Source organism: Amia ocellicauda, chromosome 5 (assembly GCF_036373705.1).
Source record: "Amia ocellicauda isolate fAmiCal2 chromosome 5, fAmiCal2.hap1, whole genome shotgun sequence".
In the NCBI taxonomy this organism is placed as follows: domain Eukaryota; kingdom Metazoa; phylum Chordata; class Actinopteri; order Amiiformes; family Amiidae; genus Amia; species Amia ocellicauda.
The window spans coordinates 36,550,237-36,556,823 of record NC_089854.1 but is presented as its reverse complement, the minus strand read 5'-3'; positions in this window follow the sequence as shown (position 1 = coordinate 36,556,823).

The following is a 6,587-nucleotide window of genomic DNA, read 5'->3' as shown; positions in this document are numbered from 1 at the left end:
AGGTCACTGAAAGGTACGTAAAAACTCCTTTGACTGTACCAGTTTGGGTTTTATCATGATTTGCAAGTACATTGTCTGTTAAATGTTTGTGGGCATCCATTAGAAATGTACCAAGCTGAGTTGGCAAGTCTAACTGACCATACAGACTGCGACCAGTGTGTGTGTGTTGGTCACTAGCAGCGCTGAAATTCTTCAGAGGGTTTACACTTGTGCCTGTAGTTGATAAATTTGACTTGAAATCATTGGAAAGCATGTAAAAGCATTAACTAGTTGCTTGCTCATGATTGCCAAGTAGATTATGTAAAGCAGCAGCCTTGTTACAGAGACAAGCAGCAAGTCTTTGTGTGGACACTTTCAGCGGATGTGTCTGCACATGTTCAGCATACCCAGTTGAACGATGCAACTTAAGACAAGTGTAATGGGAGTGTTTCTCCTCAAAATGGCTTACTTTCATACCTTGCAGGCTTCCTCTGTTGTACATTGTTTAATGGAAGGCTCTTGTCATTTTGAGGTTTGAATTCTGAAAACTCATCAGTCTTCCCATGTGTATCCTTTCAATGGTGTTGCAAACAATAACCTTTACATTTAAGCTGTGTTTGAGACTATATCTCATATATTCACTACAGTATTGATTTCATGACAATGAAAAATGGAGGTGAGGATCAGAGATCTGATTCTGAACTGTACTTAGGGGAAAGCTGTAGCACAAGGGCTTAATGGTGCCTTTGTGGTCTCTGTGAATTGTCCTGTATCAGCTCTGAGATAACATTGCACCCTAACCACCAGACAAGATACATTGCACTTCTGTATAAAGAATAAAGCTTGCTCTATGTGTGGAGCTTAACAAATGCACATATTGAATTGACCCTGGAATTAATTACAGAAAAAAGCATTATGTGTGGTTCTAGATATTAAAGTGCGCTTTCCAAATGACAGGCTCAAACTTTGTGGGCTCTAGATGTATTTTTTTATAGTGTTGTGACATCTATTGAAGCCATCCTTGTCTTAACGGAGAATAGCAACCTTTGCTTTTCCAGACACCACAATTAAGTTTTGATTAATGCTTCCACTGACTAAAGACTACAGAAGAAAAACATTGTCTTGGAACATACTGCATGCAGCTGGCTTTCAATGCACTCTTTTGCTGCCATTTCTGTAAGTCTCTTGGTTTATCTTGGTAAGAATGGTACTTGAAACATTTGTCCTTAGAAAGTCCCTTAGAAAGTCCCCTCCAATTTCCATGGTCTGAATTATCATGCATTTGGCTGGCCCTGAGATGTGTTTATTTTATGCTGGCTGTCTTCTTGTGAACAAAGGTCAACAAGCGGACTTGAATTATCTGTAAACACCTGCAACGATTGCAGCCAAGGAATGACTTTTGTGGACAGCAATAACTTAAAGGGCTGAGAAGTAATTTGTAGGAAACTTAATGAATTCTAAATCAAACCGAGATACAATACAGTCACAATACAATTCCCCAGGTTACACAAGAATAATATTAATGCTGTATTGATGGAAATGTATGGAAATGCAGCAGGAAAAGGAAATGCGGAGAAAGGAGCCTTCCACAATCAGAAATACAAAAGACACCCTGTAGTTCTGTTGGACTAGCTCAAACTGGGAGATTGGGACTTACCATTGCTTAGTTCACATTTGACTTTTTATGAATTTAAGGTCGTAACTGGAGCACTTTTGAACACTGACTCAGACTGATTCTGTGTAGAGGAAATCCAAACACTTTGTGAAGTGCAATGATTTTAAGGGTTGCTGTTTAATGTGTCCTAGGGACACAGACAGTGATTGTATCTTGGTACTGTTTTATTACATTAGAAAATTGGTGCATTTCCTCCACTCCAGGTCAAATGTTAATCGCATGAACTTTATCATCCACAGCTTTCCTGAGGTGGATAGCTCAAAGCATAACCCTGTTGGTGAGTTTCTTCTCTGAAAGGTTACAAACAAGGAAGTCCCATGCAGCTAGAACAGCCTTTCTAGTTTGCTTGTTTACAAAGGAACTTCAAACTGTTTCTTGTAGCATCCAGTTGAGATGTTCCCCGGCTCGATCAACACTGTACCCTGTGTGACTGCAAGTTTAGCGCTTGAAGCTGCTGCCATCAAACATATTTACAGGAAGAAATAAAAACTGATTGAGAAAATTTGGAGTGAAAAAAAATACACATGTTCAAAACCACAAGTTTAATGATGTAGCTTTCCAACACTTAAAAATAACCATATTGTGTATAAATCATATTTGTCTCCGTTTATGGCCATCTGATACTGTAAATACTCTGCAGCTGTTCAGGATTTGTTTACATGTTGTAGTTCTTTTTAAGTCTTTGTAATTGAAGCGCTGGGAGGGATTGTTTGGTGTCCTTCACTGTCAGGAAGTTTTTGTACAGAGAGTGAGCAGCACTGAATAAACAAGGCTGTGGGTATGAGCTCTGCACCTGGCAGGCCTCTACGCCCTTCCTTAACATGCTGCGAAGAAGCTGATAGCAGAACTGAAGAAAACAATCTTTCTATTACAATCAGTGTCCAGTTACATCCAGTTCTAGTCCAGAATACATCAATGTTTACTTATAATGTATATATAAAAATGAAAGTGGAAGAGCACAATTCCTAAAATGATTGTATGCATCTATAGTGTATAAGTAAGAAGCATCCTAAAAGAGCATACATGCTTGTTTTTGGAATCTGTGATTATTTAGTGAGTTTTACATTTTCCAATTTTAAAAGTTTCTTCAGTGGTTCTCAACCCTGGTCCTGGAGGACCCCCTACCCTGCTGGTTTTTGTTACATCCGAGCTCTCAATTATTTGATTGAACCCTTAGTTTAACTAATCATTTGCTTACATTTGACTTTTTAAATTGTGTAACTTATAAAAAGTTGGTTCCTTATTAAGTTCCTTTATTATTATTTATTTCTTGGCAGACACCCTTATCCAGGGTGACTTACAAAATATAAGCGCAATACAAAGTGCAAAAATACAGTTCAGTACAAGGCATAAAACATGACAAATCAAATTTACAAAATACAGTGCAATTCAAAGCATAATACATTTTACAAATTCCAGTTTACACAAGTGAATACAATATATGAGGTTTTACATCGTGGATTGTAAAAGCTGAGTGCAGACAAGATGTTAGGTCACAGTCAAGGGCCACGGGAAAGGGAGCATAGGAGAAATCAAAATAACAATACAAGTACTAGTAATGCAAGAAGTATGATAAAGCGTTGTAAAGTGCTATCTTACAGGAGAGTAAATGACTAAATTACAAGTACTGTCTGAAAATATGTGTTTTGAGTAAGTGCCAGAAGGAGGTCAAGGACTCTGCTGTCCTGACTTTAGTGGGAAGGTCATTCCACCACTTAGGGGCCGGGGATGAGAAGGAGCAGCTCTGGAGGAAGGAGAGTGGAGAGGAGGCAGAGTTAGTCTTCTGGCACTGGAAGACCACAGTGGTCTGCAGGGGATGTATGGGGAGATCAGGGTGTGAAGGTAGCTTGGTGCAGTGTGGTCGAGACGGCAGTAGGTGAGGGTCAATGTCTTGAACTGAATGCGTGCCGCTATCGGGAGCCTGTGGAGAGGGGGGAGCAGTGGAGTAGCGTGTGTGAATCGGGGAAGAGAGAATATCAGACGAGCGGTAGAGTTCTGGATGAGCTGGAGCGGCGGGTAGTAGTTGCAGGCAGGCCGGCCAGGAGGGAGGTGCAGTTTTCCAGGCGGGAGAGGACCAGTGACTGGACGAGCAGCTGAGTCAAATAGTTGGTGAGGAAGGGATGGATTCGGAGTATGTTGCTCAGGAAGAATCTGCAGGTGTGTGTCAGTGTGGTGATGTGTTGGGTGTAGGAGAGCGCAGGTTCGAGGGTGACTCCTAGGTTTTTAGCAGAAGAAAAGGAGAGAGTGTCGTGGATTCCAAGGGGATTGAGATGGAGAGATCAGCAGAAGGTGAGGAAGAGTGGGGGGAAAAAGAGGAGATCCGATTTGCAGAGGTTGAGCTTGAGGTGGTATGAGTGCATCCAGGTGGAGACAGCAGACAAGCAGGATCAAATGCGAGAGGGGATGAGAGGGTCAGAAGAGGGAAAAGACAGGAAGATCTGGGCATCATCTGCGTAGAAGTGGTAGGAGAAACCATGGGATGCGATGAGGGGGCCCAGGGAGCGAGTGTAGAGAGAGAACAGGAGGGGGCCACGGACGGAGTGTGGCATTGTGGTAAAAAGTATTGAGTCAAGGTGGTGCTATGGCTTATTTTAAGGTGGTATGGCTCCATTATAATTTTAGCATGTTTTTGTAAATACTGTAAGCTATACATTATACAGTTCCTGCTTCGCACCCTTATGGTTTGTTGTGCTCAAACAACACAAATAGTTTTGAACTGTAACCAGCCATCAGCACCTGTACCAGTACCTTTGCTGTCATGACTTACACAAGCAGGTATACACAGCCATTGTCTGCTCTAGCTCCTATTTTATTTTAAAGTCTGAAAGGTATTTTGTGCTGTGCATATGTGATCACCACAGTTGCTATGATACCAGCTGCAATGTTGTAATGTTGGCAGTGCAACACTGGAATGCATTAACCGTGCGCTCTGCAGTGTCCTGTTCTGCACATTTTTATCAACTAGTTACTTCTGAACTTGCCCTCTTCTCTATAGAAAAACATAAGTAAACCAAAATAAAAGCAATCCTAATTCCTACATATTAGTTGAATGATGAGACACAAATAGAAACATCTGTGAAATATGTACAAATATGTACAAAATAAGTCTTGTCTTCGGCCGGACACATTGCATGAAGAACAGCTCAAAGAGAGACAAAGAAATTATAGAATGGAGAGATGGAAAAAAGAGACTTGAAAGAAGACCACATAAAAGATGGGAAGATGAAATAAGATTTGCTGGTGTGACAAGGAGAAGAGACCCTGCACTTCGACACAAGTCATTTTGGGGAGGCCTTCATCCAGTAGGGGATCCATATAGGCTGATGATGAGGGAAGGTGTTATAAACAACAGTAGTACACAAAGGACAGATCTATTAAACTTGAACATTAAGCAAGTTAATTCAAATAAAATAAATGTCTCCAGCTGGTGTGCATTCAAAGGACACTGACTACAGACCAAACTTGGGTGCTGTACTCTACTACACTGAAATATTGTCAATAGAGGATTCCCAGCTTCCATAAATTAATTATACTGCACTAGGTATAGAGTACCAATACATGTATCTGTTAACACAACACACATCTTCTAGACATTTTGCAGTGTTGTATCACTGACTGATTCCGTTTAGTTAAATTAGTAATCCTGAATCACATTTCAGAAGGAGTCCTGCAAATAGTTTGGCATTCATTGATGCCATGTGCCAAGTGTTATACTAAACATAATGATTAATTACTGGATAAAAATGGATAACCATTAAATACATTCCAGATTAATTTACAGTGCATGTCTACTTAATGAAAGCCATGCATGTGCAAACAGCACTTTCTCATTAGATCAGAAACCTACAGGAATTCGTCTATGTGAGCCTGAAGGTAATTCACGCAGAGTGGAGGAGACTGTAAAACTCAATTTTCAGCTCTTGAACTACAGTAAAAAAAAATGTACTTCTATCTAGAAAATTAAATTGTGTTTTTAAACTTCAAATGGGTTAAACCGTCATTTCAAAGTCTTGGAAATAAAGGAGTTTGAAATCCATTTATGTAAGCAGTTTCGGGTTTAGTGCTTAATCAAAGTTCTGTATGAATAAACTTTAATGAAAGACATGCAGAGACCTAGACCCATGAAATACATCAAGCAAAGTATAGACAACATACTTGGATTTATTACTCATTGGCATCATTGAAGTTAGTAATAAGTCTAATACATATTAGGTTGCAAGATCTATAAACACTACAATTAATATAATTTGTCATTTGGCGTGTGTGTCTATAGCATACATGTGTATTTGTATTGCTATCCTACTCTCTCTGTTAATGGATATAGATTGCTAAATGAAATCGCACATACTTACATTAGCTAAGCTTTTGAAAATAATCCAGTATTTCAGTTTATATCCACAAGATGTAACACATTTCAGAATTTTAAAATGGTGTTATAAGTATATATTTAAACCGCATGCATTAGTTTCATACAGTAGGTAACAGTTGATCTTCTGTAGCTAAAGATGCGAGAGACGAGACTCAGGGTACTTTCTGAAGCCTGGTTTTCTCTTGTCACCATTCAGAAAGTAGTTTGGCAATTTCTTTCATTTATAAATTATAAAGTGGGTTTATTGTGCTACTGCGGGTTAAAACATGTACAGTACTTGTGCGATGATGTTGATTTAGTCGAGAACATGCAGCTATGTGAGTGCACTGGGTTAAGTGTTATTTATCTGGATTCGGATGATATGTAGATGTCTCTTATTGGAGACAGAAGTGCACATTGTGATGCTCATCTTACTTACTGATCTTTGTGCTAAGACTGTATGACACCTAGTTCCAGAAGAGAAGTCCTGTCTGAAGCTTGTTGATTTCAATCACCCTGTAAAACACCAGATTTCTCTTGTCACCCCATAAAACTTTCTGTTTTGAAAGTTGAGGATTGTGCATT